At 40.0% G+C, this 12785-nt stretch overlaps 1 protein-coding gene across 5 annotated transcripts in view; it reads left to right on the top strand.

Annotated features, from left to right (window-relative positions):
- The window catches only part of LOC148014374 (uncharacterized), a 133918-nt gene that overhangs the window by 63132 nt on the left and 58001 nt on the right, over window positions 1-12785 (top strand). The gene's annotated exons all lie outside the window — the stretch shown is intronic.

The raw sequence follows: 12785 nt of genomic DNA, 5'->3' as shown, positions 1-12785 counted from the left end.
TGATACTAGGGACTAGGCTTTAATTAATGGATTAATGCTTGTCCAAGGGTCAATTAATGCATGGGACCACTTTGGGTTGCAAATGGCCTAGCCAATTAATTTTTGGGTGGGCAAGGTCAATTTTCTGGGCATGGATTAAGGGTTGAATTAATTTTCAGAATTAATTAATTCTGAAAAATAATTAAATGGTTGGAAATTACTGAAAATGGATTAAGGAAGCTGCCACTTGGTAAAACTTTGTAAACGCCCCGAACAACGTAGTATGCTTAACAATTATGATATTCGCTTGTTTTCGAGATTTAATATAAAAGAGAATGAACACTTAAAGCTGAAAATGAAAATTACTCACAAAATTACAGCCATGAAAATGTAAAAGTAATGGAGACAAGATTGAGGGTTGAAGATGGGCAACCCCCCCCCGAAGGAATGTATTTTTGCTCAACCCAAGTCCCTTAGGAAAAGCTCAGTTACAATCAACCTGAGAGTGAGAAGAAGTAATTTTCACTCTCACAAGATCATGCAAAGATGTACAAACACACATGCATTATCTATTATGCAATGATAAGAACTGATTTCTTTACAGTATGAGAGAAGAAAAAGGAGAAATCAGCCTTCTCCATCGTTGAACAGTAGTACATGGATAGGGCTTGTTTCTTGTTGCTAAAATGGAAGAAAGAGCTTGAAAAGGAGGTGCTGTAATGAATTTACAGGCTTGCTGTCCTGTAAAACAGCAGTGATAGAAGAGGGAATATGGAGGAATTTGATAATGGAGAAGTGGGGGATGATGATGGGGATGGATGGGGCCAGTTTCTGGCTATCTGTGGGTGGTGTACATGAGTTTACAGCAAAGAAAAATGATGCTGAATGAAGAAAAACGAGCTCTTATTTATAGGAGAGGGAAGAGCTAGTATAAAAGGGGAAAGTGGAGTAGCACAAGACAAGGGTCCAGCCACATGTCATGAGATGTGACAAATGTCATGAGATGTGACAAGTGGTGGGACACTTGGAAACTTGTGTGACACTTGTCTCTTCTCTATGGCCTTCCTTTTTGGGTTGAATACTGTCAAGAATAGAAACAACCAAATTTAGTAAGCACAGAGTACAGAACTTACTATTTTTAGAATGACATCCCTATTTTTTAGGACTAGCATTTTTACGCTAATTCGAGGCTCCTAAAATTTAGGGACCCCCCCAATATGGGTGTCATATGAAAGCTTTTTCCGTGTACATCGCAAAAATGGTATCCGAATCTTCATGTGACTTTGCTATGCAAAGAAATGTGCATTTCAAGCTTTCAGCCCACATATGCACATTATACAAGCATTTTATGATCATGCCATCTTGTTGATTATAACTGTCTGTTCTGGTGGATCTAGCCCACACTTCAAGGCATCAATCCTTTCTGTGTGCGAGTCTAACCTTGATATGCGTGAGTTCTAGTCACAGGCACCCAATCGGGCCATATAGGTGGAAGTGTGAACTATCTTTTCTCTAACCCACCGCGCGGGTCCACCATAACCTGTGACCACTCATCAGTGGCCAGCTCCAATGCACTTTTCTTTATATCTAATTAGTGCAAATGAAATAAATTTAATAAATCATTATATAGACAAATTAATGAAAAAGGATACAAATTCTGTTTCTATAGAGTTGTGACAGCCCTCTGGCTTTTATTCAGCTGTCCTCAGCTGAAAAGCTTCTTGATATGGCTGAAGAATATTTGGGTAATCCTTCATGAATTTTTCATCTATCCACTGTGCATCTGTTGTGGGTAGATTCTTGAATTTTAGTAAAAATTTTCGTGTCACAAGGCCACTTGTCGTGGTTCGATCCTTGAGAAACAAAATCTTTCCAGGTTCCAAGAGTTGCTCTGTTTCTTCAACTTCTGGGGGATCTTCAGTAATGGGTTCCTTTGGTTCTGGTCCTATGTAAGATTTTAGCAAACTTACATGAAAAGCATTGTGTATTTTCCAATGAGTAGGAAGCTCAAGTCGATAAGAAACTTCATTTATTTTCTCAATCACTTTGAAGGGTCCAAAGTATCTACTGGAGAGCTTTGGAAAAGATGAATTTTGACCAGAACCTTGTTTGAGCCTGCTGTTATCAAACTTTAGCAAGATATATTGACCTTTTTCAAAAGCCAAAGGTCTTCTTCGTTTATCTGCTTGCTTCTTTTGTCCCTCTTGGGCAACTTTAATAGTGGCTCAAACTTGATCCATTGCGGTTTTTAAATTTGAAGCAAACTCATCAGCAGCAAAAATCTTATCTTTAGTGTGAATAATTGGAGGAGGAATCACTTTACCCTGTACTATTTCATTTGGAGCTTTCCCTGTGGATGAGTGCACTGTATTGTTGTAAGCAAACTCCAATAATGGAAGATATTTCTCCCATTGTGACTTATGTTCCCTAACATAAGCTTTCAACATATCCAAAAGAGTGAGATTCATCACCTCTGTTTCGCCGTCAGTTTGAGGATGAAAAGTTGAGGAGAACTTTAAAGTGGTTCCCAAATTCTCAAATAAAGCACGCCAAAAGTTACTTGTGAATTTGGAGTCTCTATCTGAAATGATCTCAGAAGGCATACCATGTAATCTGAAGATATGTTGAATGAAAAGTCTTGTAGCTTGTGCGGATTTCAATGTTTTATGACATGGAATAAAATGTGATTGTTTGCTGAATCTATCAATTATGACCCAAATCATATCATGACCTTGAGGTGTTCTTGGAATACCTGAGATGAAATCCATTGTGATAGATTCCCATGGATCTTTGGACACTGGAAGAGGTTGCAACAATCCTGGAATCTTTTGCCTATCATATTTGGATTTTTGGCATACCAGACAAGCCTCAATGAAGTTATGTGTATCTCTTCGTAATGTTGGCCATTAAAAGTAGCGCTCAATTGCACTTAGAGTGGCTGCCCTCCCTCTATGCCTTGCATAAGGGGGTTCATGACTTTCTTTAAGCACCTTTTGTCGAACAGGAAGAGTGACACAAAGGCGATTGTTCATGAAAAGGTAACCGTCTTTGGTAGAATAATCTAGATGAGAACCTCCTTGCTGTAAATTTGACCAAATTGCTGCAAAATCAATATCTTCATCATAAGTATTCTTCATCGTTTGAAAATCTTCATGATGAGCCACTGTAATAGTTGCAATGCGAGGCACTCTAGAAAGTGCATCAGCAACTACATTTTGTTTCCCTGGAGTGTACATAATTTGAAAATGAAACATAGACAAGAAATTTTTCCATCTTGCATGTTTCTCCTGCAAATGCTTTCGAGTCTTGAAATACTTCAAGCTTTGATGATCAGTTTTAATAAGGAGTTCATTGCCTAAAAGATAATGTTTCCATATCTTTAAAGCATGAACCACTGCTAAGAGCTCCTTTTCATAAATGTCATACCTTTTCTCCACATCATTTAGACGGCGGCTTTCAAAGGCTATGACATGGCCTTCTTGATTTAGCACTGCACCAATACAATCACCGCAAGCATCTGCTTCCACCACAAATGGTTTTACCAGATCTGGAATGATAAGAACAGGTCCAGAAGTAAGAGCTGTTTTCAGCCTTGTGAAGGCTGCCTTCTCTTTTTCCTTCCATTGGAAAGAGATCTTCTTCTTTGTAAGGTCATAAAGTGGAGAAGCCATATGTGCAAAATGCTTGATGAAGCGGCGGTAATAAGAGCATAAGCCAAGAAACGATCGCACCTCGTGTATATCATGAAGATGAGGCCATTCTTGGATTATCTTGATCTTTTCAGGATCCATCTGAATCCCTTCAGAAGAGATGACATGCCCAAGGTAATTTATTTTATGCATGAAAAATTCACTCTTTTTACCATTTACCAAGAGTTGATTTTGTTGAAGTAATTGTAGAACGATTTCCAAGTGTTGATGATGCTCCTCTTCATTCTTGCTAAAGACAAGAATATCATCAAAGAAAGTACCGACATATTGTTGATGCTCTCTAAAGATGTGCTCCATCATTCGATTAAAGGTGGCTGGTGCATTGGTTAATCCGAAAGGAACCACCAAGAATTCATAAAGACCGTATGAAGTGCAGAAAGTAGTTTTGTGTACATCTTGTGGTATTACCCTAATTTGATGATAACCACTCTTTAGATCAATGCGGCTGAAAACCCTTGAGCCTCCTAGACGATCCAAAATGTCGTCAATTCTGGGAATAGGAAATCGATTCTTCACAGTGATTTTGTTGAGGGCTCAATAATCAATGCACATCCTGAATGTGCCATCTTTCTTTTGAACAAGAAGAACCGGTGAACAAAGTGGTGAGCTACTTGGCCTAATTAACCCACGGTTGAAGGTCTTTGACTTGCTTTCTGATTTCTTCTTGTTGAGGACGGCTCAGACGGTATGGTGCTATATTAGGAGGAGAACTGCCCGGGATAATATCAATATGATGGTCTTCTGGCCTTTCTGGGGGAAGCTGATAAGGAAGATCTTTCGAAAAACAATCTTTATACTTTTCCAAGAGCTGAAGTCGCTCTTGGTTTTCAGCATTCATATTATCTTTTACATCGGTGACATAAAGCAAAAAACATTGAACACAATCCTTAATTGCTCTAGAGACTTGTATATGGCTTACCATAGGTATGGTGTCTCCAAAAACTCCAGCTTGGATCTCGTACTTCTTGCCTTTGTTGGTGAGTTCTACCTTCTTTTTCTGAGAGAAGATGGTTGAATCTACTCTATGATTCCAGGGCATGCCAAGAATCACATTGCAACCATCAAGGTCTCCGATACAGAAGGTATCTTCGTCACTGTAGCCTTGAATTTGAAACTTGAGCTTGCCAATGTAGGGTATCACAGTCTTCACTGTGTCACCTTCATCAGCATTTAAAGCTTGGCGAACTTCTGCCGGAGTGTCCATCTCTTCATTCTTTAATCCAAGCTCTTTAGCTAATTGCAAGGAAATGATATTTTCATTCGCCCCAAGATCTATCAAGAATAGTGCTTGCTTACCTTGCAACTGTCCCCAAGCTTTTAATAATTTGCGTGTCTCTGGAGTGTGAGTTGCGTTTGCAACTACATCACTGATAGCATTGATTTTCACTGGCGACTTAGGCTTGTTGTCAGAAACCTTGCTTTGTCCCTTGTTTGGACATTGCTTCGCTATGTGGCATGTTTGTCCACATTTAAAGCACTTCCCTTCTTTCATGAAGCGTTGCTTTTCTTCTTCGGAAAGTTGCTTTGCTTGTGGGTATAGATTGGAGCGAAATTGAGGAGCATTAGGAGGTGCATAGGGCTTCATCTTCTTTTGATTTGATGGCTACTTTTGCCGCTGTTTTTGTCCTTCATTTGGGGCTGAATACTCCTCATCATCAGCTACTCTCTTCTTATCATTCTTTTGGAATGATTTGTTGCCATTGTGCTCCATTTCCCATGTCTCAGCATGGTCAATGAGTTCCCTGAGACTAAAACAATGATAATGATTAAGAGCAGTACGAAGTTTAAAATGCAAACCTCCTTGAAACTTCCTAAGCTTTTCCGAACTGCTGATCTTCTTGAAATGTTGGACCTTCAAAAGTAGCTCCCAAAATCTCTTGGTATAGTTACCAAGTGACTCATTTTTCCTTTGCCAAAGCCGATCCCATTCCATTTTTACATCTCTTTTGAAATGAACAGGAAGAATTTGGCTTTGTATCATGCGAACAAAGGACCGCCATGATTTTGGGGCAGCATGATCATATTCCAACCCTGTCCACCAAGTATGGGCTAAGTCGGTTAAATGTAAAGCTGCAAACTTAATCTTTTCTTTTTCTTTATATTTGTCACGACCATACAAAATTTGAAATTGATGTATAAACTTCAGAAGAAGATCAGGGTTTCGGGAACCATCATACATACTGAACTTGATCTTCTTTTCAAGTTGAGATAGTGACTTAGTCTTCTTCTTCTTCTTATGCCTTCGTCCATGCCCGGATCTTGAGGTTGAAGATGATGAAGTGCTTGATGGGGATGAAGATGGAGACGAGGGTGAAGAATGTCGACGCCTTTGACGATGATGAGGTCTTCCACGAGAAGGGTGTGACTCTTCGTTACTAGAAGAGGGTCCATCAGAGTAGGCACCAGATGACTTTGAAGAAGAGGATGAGCTTCGACGCGATCTCTTTCTTTGTCTTGAAGTAGAATGGGACTGCCTCTTAGAAGTAGTTGGACTTCTTGATCGGCTCCTTTCATTGGTATGGCTTTGTCTCCTTGAAGTAGATGGGCTTCTTTCCTTGAATTCTTTGGGATTCTCAACTTTCTCTAGTTTGAGAAGTTGGTCACGAATTTGCTGATTCTCTCCTCTAAGACTTTGAATGGCTTGAAGGATAGCACTCGACTGATCCATTGAGACTCTTAAGAAAAAAAATATGCTCAAGCACTCAATGCAAGGGCTGAAAACAAACAAACTTATAATTGTAAGCACTACCAGTGTTGGGGTGAGGACCGAGCCAAAGCTCTGATACCACTATAAACGCCCCGAACAACGTAGTATGCTTAACAATTATGATATTCGCTTGTTTTCGAGATTTAATATAAAAGAGAATGAACACTTAAAGCTGAAAATGAAAATTACTCGCAAAATTACAGCCATGAAAATGTAAAAGTAATGGAGACAAGATTGAGGGTTGAAGATGGGCAAACCCCCCGAAGGAATGTATTTCTGCTCAACCCAAGTTCCTTAGGGAAGAGCTCAGTTACAATCAACCTGAGAGTGAGAATAAGTAATTTTCACTCTCACAAGATCATGCAAAGATGTACAACCACACATGCATTATCTATTATCCAATGATAAGAACTGGTTTCTTTATAGTATGAGAGAAGAAAAAGGGGAAATCAGCCTTCTCCATCGTTGAACAGTAGTACATGGATAGGGCTTGCTTCTTGTTGCTAAAATGGAAGAAAGAGCTTGAAAAGGAGGTGCTGTAATGAATTTACAGGCTTGCTGTCCTGTAAAACAGCAGTGATAGAAGAGGGAATATGGAGGAATTTGATAATGGAGAAGTGGGGGATGATGATGGGGATGGATGGGGCCAGTTTCTGGCTATCTGTGGGTGCTATACATGAGTTTACAACAAAGAAAAATGATGGTGAATGAAGAAAAACGAGCTCTTATTTATAGGAGAGGGAAGAGCTAGTACAAAAGGGGAAAGTAGGTACTACTAAGTGTCCAGCCACATGTCATGAGATGTGACAAGTGGTGGGACACTTGGAAACTTGTGTGACAAGTGTCTTGATACTTGTCTCTTCTCTATGGCCTTCCTTTTTGGGTTGAATACTGTCAAGAATAGAAACAACCAAATTTAGTAAGCACAGTCAGAGTACAAAACTTACTATTTTTAGAATGACATCCCTATTTTTTAGGACTAGCATTTTTACGCTAATTCGAGGCTCCTAAAATTTAGGGATCTCCTAAAATTTAGGGACCCCCCCAATATAGGTGTCATATGAAAGCTTTTTCTGTGTACATCGCAAAAATGGTATCCGAATTTTCATGTGACTTTCCTATGCAAAGAAATGTGCATTTCAAGCTTTCAGCCCACACATGCACATTATACAAGCATTTCATGATCATGCCATCTTGTTGATTGTAACTGTCTGTTCTGGTGGATCTAGCCTACACTTCAAGGCATCAATCCTTTCTGTGTTCGAGTCTAACCCTGATATGCATGAATTCTAGTCACAGGCACCTAATCGGGCCATATAGGTGGAAGTGTGAACTATCTTTTCTCTAACCCACCACGTGGGTCCACCATAACCTGTGACCACTCATCAGTGGCCAGCTCCAATGCACTTTTCTTTATATCTAATTAGTGCAAAGGAAATAAATTTAATAAATCATTATATAGACAAATTAATAAAAAAGGATACAAATTCTGTTTCTATAGAGTTGTGACAAACTTTCCCATGCAAGTGGGGGAAAGGCTAAATAGGGCTGAAGGGAGAGGGAAATCTCGTTTTTTTCATTTTGGAGCTGTTGGGAAGAGGTGTTGGACTGTGACTGCCAACTTTTGGGGCCATTTCCCAGCCATTGGAGACCATTTTGGTGATGGAGATTGCATATTCTTGACCTTGGGAAGCTGGCAATTGCTGCTGATGCACTTTCTCCTGAAGATCATAGTCTCTGATGCTCCTATTGTTGTTGGTGTATCCGTTTGGGGCTGGTACAGCAGGGCGGCAGCTGATTTTGATCAGTTCTTCGCGACAAATCTCAGAATTTTCTCTCTCTACAGAATTCTCTCATCTCCTTCAGCCTATGCTCAGCCATTCTCAGCAATTCTTAGCCATTCGGAGGAGATATCAGCCATTTTTGGTGGGCTGATCTGTAATTTCTGCAGTAAACCCTAATTTACAGCAAAAATTAGGGTTTAGCAGCCACCTTGGGATTCGTGCCAGAGATTGAAGGCTGAAGGGACTGAAATCAGCAGCTGATAATTAAAGATTATCAAGGGATTTCAGGAGCCAGCCCATCCCGAATTGATTTGGGGCAGCATTTGGCCAGCCAAGGGTGAATTGGAAAAGAAGTCTTGGGTGAATCAAGGAGAAAATGACCCAAAAGGCTTGCTGGTCATTTATGACAGCAAGAGCAATTGGTTAGCAAGAGGAGATTGAAGAATCTCGAGTTGTACTCCTTCCAATTGAATGAAAGCTAAAGAAATACCGCAAGGGGCACCGATTTTGGGGCTAACAGTGTGTCTACTGTCCAAGAATGTTATGATAAAGTGTGTATTTCATTTTATGTGCATTTATTTATTGCTGTAATTAACTCTTAAATCTGGTTATCACCACCCATTCCAAGAAGGAAGGTTGGTTTCACTAACTGTAGAGGGTGGCGCCTGTTCAGGGCGGGAGCTGACAACACATGAGCTGGACATGGGCAGCCTTGGCAAAGGCGGCCTTGTACCTGGTGTAGATGTTGAGCAAGAGTTATAGCCCTGGCGAGAGCTCCTGGAGGAGAGCTGAACTCACCTTTGATACCAAATGTGGGAGATTGAGAGGATCGAAGCTCAGCTGAGAATGTAGTAGATAGTGTGGAGAGTGAAGCACGACACCCAATGCAATGGACTGAAAGAGTATAGAATGAAAGGATAAAGTACAACCCTTAAACCTTAGGGTGGTAAGGGGTGTTCACACCCAAAAGTGTGTGCAGCATGATAAGTGCCCGTAAATGTGTAACATAGGCACATATAAAAAAAAGAATAAGTCTAGGTGGAAAAACCTCTCGTACGGAGAGTAAAAAGTGCCAGAGTGTCCTATTGATCACCTATACTCCTCTGTGAGCGTAGGCATGAGTGAAACCCAACAAGAAATACATGGAAGAAGAGCAGAATAGGTAGGCACATAATTTGAATCCCATGTAAGCACAACTTCCTCATGGTTGTCCTTATCAAAATCTTAGAGAAGAGGAAAATGATGTTGAAGACGGGGAATAGCTCCACAAACAATGTACCAAATCCGCTTCTGCACAAACCACGCTTTCATCACAACACCATGTAAGATAGTCAAGGCCATGTAACTTATCACTTGTAGAAGTGCACGGAGGAGCCATCTGGAGAGGATTAGAATAGAAGGTAGACACAGAGAGAAGACAACCAAACCAACAACAAGAACGTCACAAAATCAGAGTTCACATGCAGTGTAACTAAAAATTGGATCGGAAACAAAAGGCAACTGTTGTGAAATGAGAAAAACCCAGTCAAAGATTGCTAGAAACAGCAAAATGGCATGTAAAAACAGTTGCCCAGTCATAGTTAGGTATAGAAAATGAAAAACGTAGGCTGGTTGAGCATTTAATGTAGCAAATTAATGGTTATAGGCTGTGATACTGGTGCAAGCTGAAAATGCAAGGTGCAGGCTGAAAACATAGGCAGCAATGGACCTTTGATAGGATGAAAATGATCAGCAACAGGTTGCCTGATCAGCAAAAGGGAAGGACCTGTAATCAGTAGATGATTTGCAGCAGGAACCTAGATCCTACAATCTGATACTATATTAGAAATGGTGCAGCAATGGAAGTGTAGACAAGTGCTGAAATAAACTGTTGAACACAAGACAGAAGAGTGAGAAAGCAGAAGAACACTGCAAAGGAAGACAACTTAGAAGGATGCTTGGAAAATGGAATCCATATACCAAACACGAGATAGTCGCATACAATAGTGAGCCACTGAGTGCATGGGCATTGACACCGGCTCCTCTCTACAATAGAAGTCCACGTGAAGAATGATGTCACTAGGTGGTGATACTTTTTGCAGTTGCTTTCCTTATTTACTTATATAAATATTGATTTTTCTTTTCTTTAGTTATTGTTGCTTTTTACCGGCAAAGTTCTCTTGAATTAAGCTGGGATCTTTGTATCGCCAGAAGAGGTAGCCATTGGGACAAATTGGACTAATGGTTTGTCTGAGCCTTGGGATTGGATTGAATGGGCATTGAAGAATAGAATGCCAGTGGTTTGGGATTGTGTGCTTAGCCACTAGAGATGGTGCAGGACAATGAGCCTGGCCAAGACAGAAGATGCACATGCAAGAATGCTCACAGAATAAAAGTCACCGTAACTAAGCCACATTACACTTTTTGATGTGGTTGCAATGATAAAAATTGCTCAGAACAACTTGAGGAATGCAGGGGTCACCATCCCTCAAATTTAGGGAGTCACTATTTTTGGACCCCTGAATCAGTTCGCGTCATTATCTCCGTTTTTGCACGAGGATTAATTCTCTGGTCTGTGCCGAGGTCAAATTTTGCACTGATCATGGAGAATTTTAGACCGAAAGGTTTAAACAGGAAAATTGTTACGTGTATGCCATGTGTCACAATTTGGGCACAAATTCCCAAAAGAGAGAAAGAGCAGTAGGAGGGGCAGATTTGAGTGTGAATTTTTTTTGGGCTGAGGGCAGATTGTTGCAAGTATATCAGTTATGGAGAGTACTTCGTCTTTGACTCATGTATGGAGGTAGAGCTTGCTCCCTCTGGTTAACCCTCTCTCTATTCTTAGAGGAAATGCTCTGCATGATGGGTTGATTCAATCGAATGTACAGTTCTGTGTTTTCTTTGCTCTTCTGCTGAGGCAAGAGTCTCACTATCCAGGTTTAGGAGCAGCTGATTGCTTCTCCAATGCAACAACTAAAGAAAGTGATGACCACGCCATACATGAATAGTGTTTTCAGCTCTGATTTAGTGTTGTTTGTGGGACCGTTTTACTACTGGAATGATACCAGGGTCAAAGGGTTTGTAGTCCAACTAGTATGGAATAGATCTGGAATTAAATAAGGCTGAGTTCAGGTGAAGAAACGGGTGAAAAACAGTAAATTCAGAGTTCTGCAGATTGCAATTCCACACTTGAATTATTGAGTTATGCTCAGAGAAAGTGTTTTCCTACTTGGGATCATAGTTGCCCTCGTACGTAGTACAAACTGGTTCGTACCGTACCGTGTGAATTCTTACAAATTCGTACAAAAAAGCACTTTTTTTTGGTTTTTTTTTTTGCGTGGTTGTTGTTGTTGGTGGTTTGGGTTGTTGATTGTTGTTGTTGTTATTGTGGTGGTGATTTTGTAGCCTTGATCGATCAACCAAGAAAGGGGGTGGAAGCTTGATTAGACTCCTCATACATGTTTTGTTATGATTTATCCTAGAGCCAAAGGCCATACATAAGGTATTCAAGCAGTTCCATACGTTTCTAATTGATGTCCCATCATTTTTCACAATATGTTAGTGTCATCAATAAATAAATTCAGCACCATTTGAGAATCATCAAGTAGCTTAATCCTATTAATTTTACCTTTGTTCATAGCTCATTTTGTACCACCCAACGCAAAGCATTAGTACACATTGCTAATAAAACTAGGCCAGAGGATAGCTTGGCCTAATATACCTTTTGAGAGTACACGAATTAGTGAATGTACCATCGGTAGCTACTTTAGCCTTAGCAATGCCAAACAAAACCATAATAAAATTCATAAATCTTTTACCAAAACCTTTGGTGGTTTGTCACAGGTCATTTTGGCCTCTTGTAGACGTTAATAAAGCATCTCATCTCTCTCTCTCTCTCTCTCTCAACCTTCTCTCTCTCAAGCATACATGCCTCTTATTTGTATGATCATTCATGTATGATGTATCCACTCCTATGTATGTACTCCTAAGTTGTAGCACATGTTGCGCATGCGGCATATGCCATATAGGTTTTGGCGTGTTACCCTCAAGTATTCATCTTATATACTCCAATAGCATTGCTATTTAGACTTTAAACATCTGTTCTATCATCTATAGTTCAAAATAATGAAGTTAAATTTTTTTTCGTACTAATATCGTACCGTACCTTATAAAATCTTAAAGTACCATTTAGTACCGTATTTTATCGTACCGTACCGTACCGTACTTTTTGTACCTGACAACTATGCTTGGGATGTTGTTTTGGATATGCTATGCTGTCCTTATGCAGCTTGAATTTACTCAGAAAGGGTTGTTGTTATGTGTCTAATGAGGAGGAGGAGCCCAATAAATAGGCACAAAATATGCCATATACAGCTGTATTAGAACGCCATAAATGCCAAACAAATAACCACAATAAAATGGCTAAAATAATGACAAGTGTGCCCAGTGCATTAGGCATGCATAGACTCACACATGAGTTGATAATCTTGCTAACACCAGGCAGCGTAGAAGACAGCAAACACACAGTAGTGGTTGATGACATGGCAGGCGATTGGTGATGCTGATCAGAAAAACGCAGCAAAATAGATGATTTGGCAATATGCTCGGTGATGTAGACAACAAAAT

Source organism: Lygodium microphyllum, chromosome 25, assembly GCF_053477565.2.
Source record: "Lygodium microphyllum isolate KBCC chromosome 25, Lygodium_microphyllum_v1.1.10, whole genome shotgun sequence".
NCBI lineage: Eukaryota > Viridiplantae > Streptophyta > Polypodiopsida > Schizaeales > Lygodiaceae > Lygodium > Lygodium microphyllum.
Note: the sequence above shows the minus strand (reverse complement) of the source record. Positions and strands in the feature narration are given on the sequence as shown.